The 14,640-nt window shown below is 40.5% G+C and overlaps 1 long non-coding RNA gene across 5 annotated transcripts; it reads left to right on the top strand.

Moving 5' to 3' along the window:
* Positions 1–7,620: 7,620 nt before the first annotated feature.
* Positions 7,621–14,640, top strand: LOC149651310 (uncharacterized). 5 transcript variants are annotated; one of them, XR_016371167.1, is made up of 3 exons: positions 7,621–9,192; positions 9,327–9,655; positions 14,576–14,640. It is a non-coding gene; the product is annotated as an uncharacterized LOC149651310 (long non-coding RNA). The 5 variants fall into 5 exon arrangements; XR_016371166.1 differs by lacking the exon at positions 14,576–14,640 and adding an exon at positions 14,249–14,477; XR_016371169.1 differs by lacking the exon at positions 14,576–14,640 and adding an exon at positions 13,754–13,791.

The following is a 14,640-nucleotide window of genomic DNA, read 5'->3' as shown; positions in this document are numbered from 1 at the left end:
TAAAAATTAAGAAAATGATAAACCTTTTCCTTTAAAATATGGTAGCCCTTTTCCTTTAATTTTCTCATGTACGTGTGAAAAGGAGAATTTTTTAAGCTACCAAAAATATTTCCATTCGCCGAACATGGGAATGTTTATAGGCCCTACACTAGCTTAAGCTTAAACGGTACAAAAGACAAGGTATTGCACCATACGAAATAATGGTTCCCAGGGAACTTTTGCCGCCAGGCGACGCCGAGTCTTTGGCGACCCTCTGGACGAGTCTGGGCCAATTCCTACCCCTTTCAAATTGACCAATCAGAGATTAAAAAAAAAAAATTTTGAGGGCATGTTAGCTGAATTTCTTTTCACCCCCCTTATACTTCACTAATAACGTCACTAATAAGGACCATGATTGGCCAGAATACAAACAGAGTCCCTAAACGAAAAACTTTCGGGGTCCCGAGTCACAGAGTTCTTGTTGCGCATCTAGAGTGTAGACGTGATTTCAGTTGTGTCCGACCAGAGAGAAGAAGCCAGCTCCGGGACGGGTCTTGATGTTTTGGCGCGCTTTTCTACCAAGGTAAGCGTAACGTTTCTTTTGCTCGAATTTTTCTGTCGGTTTAATCGGTTAGATAATCGGAATTAGATTAATTTTTAGCATGTAATTAGTATTTAAAGAATGATTTAGATTAACGCATTTTTTTAGTCGATAAAATACCGAATTCTTAAGTTATTTAAAATCATTAGTGGTGAATTATCTCGTAGACATATATTTTAATCAAGACTTAGCTAAAGTAATTAATAGAGATATATCAGTTGTGATGTCAGTGCCTAGGTAAACCGTCATTGGCTTAGCTTTAGCATGGCTTTAGCAAAGGGCGGCCATGTTTGGTACCGCTTTGGTTCTATGAGCAATATGGCCGCCCACTGCCAAAGCTAAGCCCGTGACGTTTTACCAAGGCACTGACGTCACAAATGAGATAGGACAAATATTTAATACAATTTAATTGCATGGTCTAAATAAATAAGAAAAGGCTTAGGTTGTTTATAAGTTACTTTAAAATTAATTTTGCTTCGACGGATTTATCTTAGTTTTATTAGAAATTAAAATTTTTATGGAAGACTTGGGTTTGCTTGGTAGTTGGAATGTGGTAACGGTGGGCGGAGTACAGTTGAGGAAAGGTTAGGTCAATTTGAAATTCAGTCACATCGAGGGGCTACTCACTATTAAGAGTTACGGGTAATCTAGCACTAACGCTTCGAAGGGCTACCCACTAAGGGTTACGGGTGATTTTAGCAAAGTAGCGTATTAAGGGGCTACTATAAAGGGGTATCGGTAATCTTGGGCGGAGTCCAGTTGAAGAAAGGTCAGTTATTAGAAATTAAATTTTTTATAGGGACTTGGCAGTACTACGTCATGCAACGTCAGGCTACCTTCGACTTGTGCTAAAAAACATACCAGGAGGAGGGGCTTATGTAGCTTTCATTCTGTTAAAAAAACATACCATAATGGCGCTGGGGGCGGAGTTAAGCCCGAATTGCCAAGTCCCTATTGAATGCTTGTAGTTGGAATGTGGTAGGGGTGGGGCGGAGGAGTCCAGTTGAAGAAAGGTTGGGTGCATTGGAATGTGGTAAATAAGGGTCAACCTAAAACTTTGGTGATTTCAATTCATTGACATGAGGGGCCTACTCATTAGTAATGGTTAAGGGTAATCTAGCACTGTAACGCATCGAGGGGCTACTCGCCATGAAGAGTTAAGGGTAATCTAGCACTGTAACGCATCGAGGGGCTACTCGCCATTAAGAGTTAAGGGTAATCTAGCACTGTAACGCATCGAGGGGCTACTCGCCATTAAGAGTTAAGGGTAATCTAGCACTGTAACGCATCGAGGGGCTACTCGCCATGAAGAGTTAAGGGTAATCTAGCACTGTAACGCATCGAGGGGCTACTCGCCATTAAGAGTTAAGGGTAATCTAGCACTGTAACGCATCGAGGGGCTACTCGCCATTAAGAGTTAAGGGTAATCTAGCACTGTAACGCATCGAGGGGCTACTCGCCATGAAGAGTTAAGGGTAATCTAGCACTGTAACGCATCGAGGGGCTACTCGCCATTAAGAGTTAAGGGTAATCTAGCACTGTAACGCATCGAGGGGCTACTCGCCATTAAGAGTTAAGGGTAATCTAGCACTGTAACGCATCGAGGGGCTACTCGCCATGAAGAGTTAAGGGTAATCTAGCACTGTAACGCATCGAGGGGCTACTCGCCATTAAGAGTTAAGGGTAATCTAGCACTGTAACGCATCGAGGGGCTACTCGCCATGAAGAGTTAAGGGTAATCTAGCACTGTAACGCATCGAGGGGCTACTCGCCATTAAGAGTTAAGGGTAATCTAGCACTGTAACGCATCGAGGGGCTACTCGCCATTAAGAGTAAAGGGTAATCTAGCACTGTAACGCATCGAGGGGCTACTCGCCATTAAGAGTAAAGGGTAATCTAGCACTGTAACGCATCGAGGGGCTACTCGCCATTAAGAGTAAAGGGTAATCTAGCACTGTAACGCATCGAGGGGCTACTCGCCATTAAGAGTAAAGGGTAATCTAGCACTGTAACGCATCGAGGGCTACTCGCCATTAAGAGTTAAGGGTAATCTAGCACTGTAACGCATCGAGGGGCTACTCGCCATTAAGAGTAAAGGGTAATCTAGCACTGTAACGCATCGAGGGGCTACTCGCCATTAAGAGTAAAGGGTAATCTAGCACTGTAACGCATCGAGGGGCTACTCGCCATTAAGAGTAAAGGGTAATCTAGCACTGTAACGCATCGAGGGGCTACTCGCCATTAAGAGTAAAGGGTAATCTAGCACTGTAACGCATCGAGGGGCTACTCGCCATTAAGAGTTAAGGGTAATCTAGCACTGTAACGCATCGAGGGGCTACTCGCCATGAAGAGTTAAGGGTAATCTAGCACTGTAACGCATCGAGGGGCTACTCGCCATTAAGAGTTAAGGGTAATCTAGCACTGTAACGCATCGAGGGGCTACTCGCCATTAAGAGTAAAGGGTAATCTAGCACTGTAACGCATCGAGGGGCTACTCGCCATTAAGAGTAAAGGGTAATCTAGCACTGTAACGCATCGAGGGGCTACTCGCCATTAAGAGTAAAGGGTAATCTAGCACTGTAACGCATCGAGGGGCTACTCGCCATTAAGAGTAAAGGGTAATCTAGCACTGTAACGCATCGAGGGGCTACTCGCCATTAAGAGTAAAGGGTAATCTAGCACTGTAACGCATCGAGGGGCTACTCGCCATTAAGAGTTAAGGGTAATCTAGCACTGTAACGCATCGAGGGGCTACTCGCCATGAAGAGTTAAGGGTAATCTAGCACTGTAACGCATCGAGGGGCTACTCGCCATTAAGAGTTAAGGGTAATCTAGCACTGTAACGCATCGAGGGGCTACTCGCCATTAAGAGTAAAGGGTAATCTAGCACTGTAACGCATCGAGGGGCTACTCGCCATTAAGAGTAAAGGGTAATCTAGCACTGTAACGCATCGAGGGGCTACTCGCCATTAAGAGTAAAGGGTAATCTAGCACTGTAACGCATCGAGGGGCTACTCGCCATTAAGAGTAAAGGGTAATCTAGCACTGTAACGCATCGAGGGGCTACTCGCCATTAAGAGTAAAGGGTAATCTAGCACTGTAACGCATCGAGGGGCTACTCGCCATTAAGAGTAAAGGGTAATCTAGTACTGTAACGTATCGAGGGGCTACTCACTAAGGGTTACGGGTATGGTAATCATGGGTGAAGTCCAGTTGAAGGAAGGTTGGATTTATTTTAAATTAAAAATTTTTATTAAAGGCTTGTGATTGGTAACGCATGGAGGGGCTACTAACTATGAAGGGGTATCGGTAATCATTTTAGCAGGTTAAGGTAATTTAGCGCATATTGAGTACTATCAGCTTTACACATGGGGTGCGTAACATGTGCCAGGCCGAGCTCCACGATATTTTCTAAGCTCCTAGGAAAGACCCCATTACGCGGAGGTAAATAATTCGGTAACGCGGCTCCTTCCGCCTTCAGAACCAATTTACCAGGCACATAAATTCGGGAACTACTATAAAGACTAAGTAGGGTGTCTAAAATATTCATTAGATAAAGCTATTCACAATAGCAAAGATTATTTGGGAGTAAAGGCCCGTTTTCAATCAAGCTTTTCATGAAGCTTTTGCTTCAAAAACTGAAGCAAAACGCAAAAGCGAAATCGGAACCCGTTTTCAAACGCGCTTTTTTGGGCGCTTCTGAATCAGATTCGCGTGAAATAATCGAAAAGCTGGTATCTACCTCGGGTAGATATTTGCTTTCGCTTTTATCCGAAAAAGCGCTTGGCCTAGTAGTCACGTGGGTACGTTATTTCTCTCGAGCAATTTTTTTGCGCCGCGTGTTTTAAAGTGAGAATAGGCCTAATTTTCAAAAACAATATCGAGTGTTAAGGATATTTAGAAGCATATTAATGGTGTTTTTAACTATTTTAAGGATATTTAGAGGCATTTTAATGGTGATTTTAACTATTTTAAGGATATTTATGAGTATTTTTTAACTAGCCTAAATATTGAACAGAAGACAACTGATATAAACACGGGTCCTGACGAGCGTGGAGAGGCGAGAGAAGTGAATTTGAAAACGGGTGAAGAGTTTCGATTTTGCTTCACCAATTGAATCGCGTTTTTGTCAGGCAAATCGCGATTTACTGTTGAAGCGAAGCTAGTAAAAAAAGCAATTAGAAAAGCTTGATTGAAAACGGGCCATATTAAGGCACGAAGATCTTATCAATCTGGGTAGCTTTTGCTTGGATTATTTTAGACGCGGTGTTTCTGTTTCTTACGAGGATTTTTTTCTATTCTCGCGGCTACGGCGAGCCCAGCCGCTCGGGAATCGGGATACCGCTGATACCTAGCCATGGCGTAGTGTAGTTTTCGAGTCTACTATAGAGCGATCTCAGAAGTCTTAGTGTGACGTCACCCATGCTATTTACCCATAGAACCAAAGCGGTACCAAACATGGCCGCCCACTGCCAAAGCTAAGCCCGTGACGTTTTACCTAGGCACTGACGTCACAACTGAGATAGCTCTATTATTCTCGGAGCTATTTTACAGTTGAAATTAAAAATTTCTTGTAATATTTAGTTGAAGATTTATTAAATGACTGGAAAATTTTCGAAACTTTTGAGCTTTAAAACGTTGAATATTTTATAACAACTACCAAACGATACGGCAAATTTCCCTTCCGAAGTTCCGAGCTTCCCGGTTAGGCCGACGGCGAGGTCGAGTCGAGGTCCGATGCGAGAAAATAGTACAATGTAGCCGTCGCCGATAGGTCTGGAATTAAAGAGGTTATCTACGGTTAGGGGCTTATGATTGGTTAAAGGCTTTGTTGTACGTCTGATTAGTTTTTACTTTGGGAATGTCACAAAATGCATGGCCAAAGCTGTGGAAAAGTTGAACTTGCGTACTTCATGTGTGAAGTATAATCCGCGTTTGGTACTATTCACTCACATTTTGTGAGGACTATTTAAGGGTTACGTGGGGGTGTTAGCATTGTTAAATGTAGCGCATCGAGGGGCTATTCACTAAGCACGGTACGATGTGCTTCCTATTATGAGCCCCAGCTCTTGGGTCATATTTTTTTTTTTGAACTTCTACTTTTGCTTATCAATTTTACTAATTTAAATTTTAAATTTTTTATAGGCGAGACGTTAGTTGCTGACCCACCCGTCCAGTTGGACACCAGTCCATGTAGATGACCGGGATTACGTGGACATTTTAAACGGTAATACGTTTTTAATCCAAATTACGCTTGGGACGATTTTTACGCACGCTCCCCAGAGGGGAAATCCATGTCTGTTTTTTCAAAAGATTAGTTTAGCTAGTTTAAATTTAAGAGGTCTTATTTTTGACATATTTTCGACCTAATAGAACAGAGTACTTGTAACTGGGGAACTGGCTGTAATTCTTAAATGGTAATTTACCACCTCAAGCCAAGTAATCTCCTTCTACTTTTTCTCAAAGGAATTATTTAGGTTAGATTAGCGTATTTAAATTTTAATTTAGTTAATTAATTGTTCGTATTAATTAAATGTAATAGAAATGCGAGTTTATTTCGTATCAACAAATATTTTTTTTCCAAAGCTGGATTTTAGTATTTATAGAACATCATTAAATAAAATTGCGCCCAAATTTAATATTATTAATTAAAATATGACATTTTCGCAAATCGCAATCGCGTATATAAGGGCTGGTCACTTTATTTTACTTCCTTTCCCCTTCGCGTCCCACCCCTCGCGTAAACGGGTCGTGTTCCCCCCATAGAGATAGGAACATATATACCTCTAGAGTCACAACGTATATCCCGAGACAGGCCGCACTTTTTAAAACCATGTAAACTTTATCATTCGACACCAGCGCCACTATCGGCGATATTCTTAACTAAAATATTATTCGAGCTACAAATAGATGGCGTTGCTAAAAAAGGTTTTCGCGCTAAAAACGACTTTTTGGCGGGAAAAATGAACTTTTCGCGGTAAATCTGTAACTTTTTCAAACTTTTTTCAGTTGACGGACCTTATATTATTTTATTTGTTCTTAACTATCTAAATAAATGTTTCCAAAGTATATTTAAGTGTTTGTTAGACGATGCTTAATGCATGAAAACATATTTCCCACTCTAACGGGATGGAACCACCATTTAAGTCACATTGTTAAAAAGGCAATAAACATCTACGCAGATATCTGGCTGAGGAAAATAGCAAAGAATATGATCGAGAAAATGAAAAGAGAATATTAGAAAGCGACTGACCAAACTGATTTTATTCCAAGGACAATAGTAGTCTATTTATGATTTGAATTTATTTATTAGTTGATACGTACATTTTACATTCAGCATTCATGATTCGTTCATTCACTCCAAAAAAAAAATGTTTGTTTAACTAACTTGTCAAATCACCATCAATTTGTTTAATTAATTCATTATCACTTCCCTCGAATTTGCTAGAATACAATACACGCACAAGACACGGTAGCAGACTACGCCGTTGAAAATATATCAAAATAGTTCTTCCGTTTTTGCACAGATGGCGCTGGGTGTATTTGATAAAGTATACTGTTTTTAACGTTGTATATTCACTAATGATAAGGTTAAAGTCTATGGGGACGCTTCCATGTTGTGACTCTAGAGGTATATATGTTCCTATCTCTATGGTTCCCCCCTTTCGCGTAATCGCGCTTAAAATTAAGTGATCATCCCGAAATACGCCTAAGATAGATATTTAACTCGAGTTTTTGATGAAAAATAATTCAATAGATTAATTTTAATTAAATTGATTTAACCATGGCGAGAGCCGAAATAAACATTTAAAGGGAGCCATCGGAGGGTTTGCATTTCCCTCCCGCGGATTTCCGAGCCCTCTTCTAGCTACGAGGGGAGTGAATAAAAGTATCCCCCCATGGCCACCTAGAACCAGGCCTCTCCCACAGAAAACTGAAACAAAGTTGGACGTGCAGATTCAGCGCCACAAAATTGCAGCGTCGAAATTTGAAACGAATAGGCAGACTGGCTAGCATACCCTCCGGTGGCTCCCTTTAATAAAACTACACTAGTGAAAGGTGAATTCCGAATATTTTCGTATTTTTTAGAATTATTTGCAATAATTTGTTTAGTAATGTGTTTATTTTCAAATTTGAAACCAATTTTTTCACATTGCACGAGCAAAGAGGGGGAGATTTGAAAGGCGCTTTATAAAATCCGCCGAAAAATGGGAAAATAGAGGGCTAGTAAAAACAATTTTCGGTACGTTTAGTTTTAGGTTAGTTTTAGGACGCGCATCCTTGGCTCATGGGGGGGATTGACCTCCTCGCCTTATCTCTGTCATCCCCTACATCAACTGTGCGCGAGACAGCAGCGCTCAGGCGCCGAGGTGTACCGTAGATTTACCCCCGTTTTCACCACGCGTGGATCACGGCTGCCTATACTGATTCTCTCTCCCTCTTTGCACGAAATGCACGAAAACGTTGGGTGCAACGTTCTCATGCCAAAGTGGAGAGAAATTTCCCTCCTCTTTGCTCATGCAATGTGTCCAACATTTTTGAATTCCACTAGTATCGAATTGAAATGGAATTTTTGATTTTTGCTATTCATTAATTGTGATATATTTCCCTCCGTTTTGAATGGGTATAATTCGTAAACGTCGGAAGCAACGCGATTCAGTACATACAAAGGTTTGGGCGTTGTGCGCAAACGCCCTGCCTTTGTATGTACTAAACTGCGTTGCGTCCAAAGTTTTTGAGCTCCTCTAGTATGGAGTTTTTGCTATTCATACATTGAGAACGTTGGCTGTAATTCATAAACGTCGGAAGAAAGTAATTTAGTACAATACAAAGGTTTGGGCGTTGTGCGCAAACGCCCTGCCTTTGTATGTACTAAATTGCGTTGCGTCCACTTTGAGTTCCACTAGTATGGAATTTTTGCTATTCATACATTGAGAACGTTGGCTGTAATTCATAAACGTAGGAAGCAAGTAATTTAGTACAATACAAAGGTTTGGGCGTTGTGCGCAAACACCCTGCCTTTGTATGTACTAAATTGCGTTGCGTCCAAGGTTTATGAATTTGAGCTCGTATTATTATTATTATTGAGCGTATAGCTCAGTCCACTTACGCAAGTTTGAGCGTAACGTTGGGAAACTATGAAATTGAAATATGAAATAGGCATATTGTACCATCTGGGCTTTCTGGACTTGAATTAATTTTTGACACTCCCCGTTCCAGTCGAAGACCGAGACGGATACAAGATGGCCGATAATTTACCGATGACCTCATTAGATCGACGGGGTTAATTCCAAAGCCCGTTACTACGGTGCGTTGACAAATCTCTCGGTGCGCGGACAAATCTCTCCGTGCTTGGACAAATTCGTGCGTGGACAAATCTTATGGTGAATGGACAAACTATCGGTGCGTGGACAAATCTTATGGTGAATGGACAAACTATCGGTGCGTGGACAAATCTTATGGTGAATGGACAAACTATCGGTGCGTGGACAAATCTTATGGTGAATGGACAAACTATCGGTGCGTGGACAAATCTTATGGTGAATGGACAAACTATCGGTGCGTGGACAAATCTTATGGTGAATGGACAAACTATCGGTGCGTGGACAAATCTTATGGTGAATGGACAAACTATCGGTGAATTGACAAACTATCGGTGAATTGACAAACTATCGGTGAATTGACAAACTATCGGTGAATTGACAAACTATCGGTGAATTGACAAACTATCGGTGCGTGGACAAACTATCGGTGCGTGGACAAATCTTATGGTGAAATGGACAAACTATCGGTGCGTGGACAAATCTTATGGTGAAATGGACAAACTATCGGTGCGTGGACAAATCTTATGGTGAAATGGACAAACTATCGGTGCGTGGACAAATCTTATGGTGAAATGGACAAACTATCGGTGCGTGGACAAATCTTATGGTGAATGGACAAACTATCGGTGTGTGGAAATCAATCTGTACGTGGACAAATCTTCCGGCGGTGATCTTCCTTAGAAACTCATTACTTTACGGATGACGTCATTAGATCGACAGCTTCAATAATTTGGGTAACCACGTGATCGCAGTGAGTTGTAGTTTTTTTATTTATGCGATTTTAATTAGGAGAAACTTTAAACTTGATTAGGAGAGGTTTTAAACTTAATTACGAGAGGTTTTAAATATAGGGAGCTTTCAGTTGGAGGAGGAGCTAAGTCTCGTGACATAATTTACGCTGCCATATTGGTGGGTTTAAAGCAGGAATGAAGCTGAGACCACCCAATATGGCTACCAGAACGGCGGTAAGACTTGGGAGGGTGTGACGTACAACTATCCCATCTGAAAGCTCTCTATTGATGAATTTTAAAGGGGTACTTATATGATCCATCGTAAAGATTTGATTTTCGGAGTGTCTATTTCTGCCCGGGACCCGGGCAGAAATAGCCGCCCATTTATAGCAGACTAAAACTGCCCGGGTTCAGGGCAGAAATAGCACTTTAACTAAGGACCACTATTTCTGCCCAAAGGCATAAATAAGGATTAACCTATATACAGCTATATATGCCCGGGTTTCAGAAATTTAGAAACCCGGGCAGAAATAGACGGCCCACAGTGGAGTGGCTATTTTTTCCCGGGTTAAAAATCCGGGCAGAAATAGCCCTGAAACATTAGTCGGCTATTTATGCCCGGGTAGCCAAAAATTAATTCAAGCCCGGGCAGAAATAGACGGTCCACAGTGGGCCGTCTATTTCTGCCCGGGTGATCAAGTGTTCTTTCCAGCCCGGGCAGAAATAGTCGCCCATTTATGGATGGCTATTTCTGCCCGGGTGCTCGAGTGTTCTTTCCATCCCGGGCAGAAATAGTCGCCCATTTATGGATGGCTATTTCTGCCCGGGTGCTCGAGTGTTCTTTCCATCCCGGGCTGAAATAGTCGCCCATTTATGGATGGCTATTTCTGCCCGGGTGCTCGAGTGTTCTTTCGGGCTGTAACTGGGAAACCAACTTGAAATTGCGCAGCGGATAAAAACTTTATTGTAGCTGATTCATCTCTATAGAGAGGTTAACTTTACTCGAAATGGCAACTCCGCCTTAATTAGAATATATAAGTCTAAAGTTTTTAGAATGGTTATAACGTTAAGTCGTGTTTTATGGATAATTTTAGTTGATCTATGCTTGGAAAACAGTTTGGACCTTCTGGGTTTGATTGCTATTTATGCTTTATTTTGGTAGTTGTCGAGGTTTATAAAATCTTGCTCAACCTCTCTACAGCTTTTAAACGGAAAATGTTTCCCACGGTGACTTTTCGAGGTCTAAACCGAGGAGCCAATCACTTCTCGACAGAGTGCTTCATATTTGAAATAACGATGTTTTTTTTGGCTTTTGGCCCTCCCCTCGTTAAAATGTAACAAATATACGCTATTTTTAAGAATTTAGTGGGCGATGGTTGAACCAATAACAAAATGATGTGTTTTGTAGGAATTAGGTGCGTATTATAATTGCTGAAAACTTCACTAATATTGATGCATTTCTTATGTTTGCACGAACAATCAATTAAATTCAACGAAAGGTACAGTGCAGGCTATTGATACAATATCGTAACCGTGGCCCACGAAAATCTCAAGGCCTGGCTTATGATTATTTTATTACTTTTCCCAAAGCTCAAGTCAACTTGGGGGTGGGGGGACAAACCTCATAAACTTTGAAAAATCCGGTATGGGGAAAAAGGCGAAAAGCATAACGAAGCCAAACTGATACGCAAACATTTTGAAGAATATTTATTGTTAAAATAAATTGATTTTGGAATAAACGGACAATATAATATCGCTATAACAAGGATATCATAATTGCACTAACAATTATCAAAAGGTATCTATGAACTTTCGGTTCTATTGAAAGTTGATCTCGCTCCCTTCCATTGAAATTTAAATACAAGAGAAAAAATATATAGCTAGCTTATATTATAAAGACTAAAAATTTATAAAAAATAAATGGAGTTTGCTTTATTTTGCTTATAGAAAGGGTTGTTGTCATCGCAAAAAATATGATAATACTTGAGCACCCGGGCAGAAATAGCCATCCATAAATGGGCGACTATTTCTGCCCGGGTTGGAAAGAACACTCGAGCACCCGGGCAGAAATAGCCATCTATTTCTGCCCGGGTGCTCGAGTGTTCTTTCCAACCCGGGCAGAAATAGCCATCCATAAAAGGGAGACTATTTCTGCCCGGGCTGGAAAGAACACTTGATCACCCGGGCAGAAATAGCCATCCATAAAAGGGAGACTATTTCTGCCCGGGTTGGAAAGAACACTTGTTCACCCGGGCAGAAATAGCCATCCATAAAAGGGAGACTATTTCTGCCCGGGCTGGAAAGAACACTTGATCACCCGGGCAGAAATAGCCATCCATAAAAGGGAGACTATTTCTGCCCGGGCTGGAAAGAACACTGATCACCCGGGCAGAAATAGCAACGGCCAATCAGGGCTATTTCTGCCCGAATTTTTAACCCGGGCAAAAATAGCCACTCCACTGTGGGCCGTCTATTTCTGCCCGGGTTTCTAAATTTCTGAAACCCGGGCATATATAGCTGTATATAGATTAATCCTTATTTATGCCTTTGGGCAGAAATAGTGGTCCTTAGATAAAGTGCTATTTCTGCCCTGAACCCGGGCAGTTTTAGTCTACTATAAATGGGCGACTATTTCTGCCCGGGACCCGGGCAGATTTAGTCGACTATAGGCTATTTCTGCCCGGGTCCCGGGCAGAAATAGACGGCCTTTGATTTTATCTCTGTACTTTGACATCATTTTAAGTATCCCTTTCCAGTGTTTTTTATGCTTTGAACGTTCTTACGCGTGCATTATGTTTAAACGATGAATTTTAAGCTTTTAATTAATATTGATTTAAATTTCTACAAAAAATTGGGAGATTTACTGATTTTAATTGAAACTGATTTTTGAAATGTTGTGAAATAAATAGTGGGTCTTCAATGTTAAGGGGCTAGCGCCCCTGTGGAGACCACTTGTTAAGTACTACGGGTCTTCAATGTTAAGGGGCTAGAGCCCCTGCTGAGACCACTTGTTAGGTAGTAGCGGGTCTTCAATGTTAAGGGGCTAGAGCCCCTGCGGAGACCACTTGTTAGGAGATTAAGGGTTTAAACGATGAATGTCATGCTTTTAATTAATATTGATTTAAATTTCGACGAAAAATTGGGAGATTTACTGATTTTAATTTAAAATTTTTTATTGAAATATTGAGTCCACTTGTTAGGAGGTTATTGGTCATTTATGGTCCAGGGTCGGTTTCGTGTTATTTAAGGTCCAGGGTCGGTTTCGTGTTTTCGAGTTTGAAACGAGGTTGTAGGTTTTTAGAATTTAGTTAAATCTAGGCAAGTTTAGCTAGGAGCTCGGTCGCGACCGCGGTTTCCGCGGATTTTTATTTCTTAAAGATAAGACACGTCAAGAAACCTCGTTATGTTTCGGTTGCGGGTAGGCATTTAGCACTGTCAAAGGTAGCAGCGCATCGAGGAGCTATTCACTCACTTTCTGCACGCTAAGCACGGTAAGTTCTGGCATGCTATCTTTTTTCTTTAATTTTTTTTACTTATTTAATTTTAAACTGTTTTAAATTTTCTTTATAGGCGAGACGTTTGTCGCTGACCGGTCCAGAGAAACCCCAGTCCATGTAGATGACCGGGATTACATGGACATGTTAGACGATAATACGTTTTTTTATTCAAATTACGCCTGGGACATTCTTTAGGCAGGCTCCCTAGAGTTTCCGAATTCAGTACAGTACTTATAAGCGTAAGTTGTTAGTCTAATATATGTTATTAACCGAAGCTTAAAGTATCTTTAGAGCGCAGTGCTCTATTTTAGCATGTTTGAGCTAATGTTGACAAACTAAACTTGTCAGTAAACTTGAAATATGAAATAAATAGGCATATTGTACAATCTGGCCTTTCTGGACTAGAATTAATTTTTGACACCCTTAATTGAAATTCTATGAAAATGTTGGTTTTTAAAAAAATAATAGGAGTTCTTTGAAATGATTATGAAGAAATGCGGAAGATGAAGAGGGGGGGGGGGAAGAAAAAAACATTTTTAAAACCTGTGTCTTTATTTGTGATTGCGTGTTGAAATGGTAATAAAATATTTTATACTAACTTTGTTTTGTTTATCATTTCAGGTGTGTCTGGAGTTCTTTGAAATGACTTTGAAGAAATGCGGAAGATGAAGATGAAGAAGGGGGGGGGGAAGAAAAAAACATTCAGGTGTGTCTGGAGTTCTTTGAAATGACTTTGAAGAAATGCGGAAGATGAAGATGAAGAAGGGGGGGGGAAGAAAAAAACATTCAGGTGTGTCTGGAGTTCTTTGAAATGACTTTGAAGAAATGCGGAAGATGAAGATGAAGAAGGGGGGGGGAAGAAAAAAACATTTTTAAAACCTGTGTCTTTATTTCTGTGTTATGAAATGGTATTAAAATATTTTTTACTAACTTTGTTTTGTTTATCATTTCAGGTGTGTCTGGAGTTCTTTGAAATGACTTTGAAGAAATGCGGAAGATGAAGATGAAGAAGGGGGGGGGGAGAAAAAAACATTTTTAAAACCTGTGTCTTTATTTCTGTGTTATGAAATGGTATTAAAATATTTTTTACTAACTTTGTTTTGTTTATCATTTCAGGTGTGTCTGGAGTTCTTTGAAATGATTTTGAAGAAATGCGGAAGATGAAGATGAAGAAGGGGGGGGGGAGAAAAAAAAACATTTTTAAAACATGTGTCTTTATTTCTGTGTTATGAAATGGTATTAAAATATTTTTTACTAACTTTGTTTTGTTTATCATTTCAGGTGTGTCTGGAGTTCTTTGAAATGACTTTGAAGAAATGCGGAAGATGAAGATGAAGAAGGGGGGGGGAGAAAAAAACATTTTTAAAACCTGTGTCTTTATTTCTGTGTTATGAAATGGTATTAAAATATTTTTTACTAACTTTGTTTTGTTTATCATTTCAGGTGTGTCTGGAGTTCTTTGAAATGATTTTGAAGAAATGCGGAAGATGAAGATGAAGAGGGGGGGG

This window comes from Phalangium opilio, unplaced genomic scaffold (genome assembly GCF_054372755.1).
Source record: "Phalangium opilio isolate 3A_F unplaced genomic scaffold, DU_Popi_V2 ptg000082l_1, whole genome shotgun sequence".
In the NCBI taxonomy this organism is placed as follows: domain Eukaryota; kingdom Metazoa; phylum Arthropoda; class Arachnida; order Opiliones; family Phalangiidae; genus Phalangium; species Phalangium opilio.
This window is presented reverse-complemented; position numbering and strand designations above follow the sequence as displayed.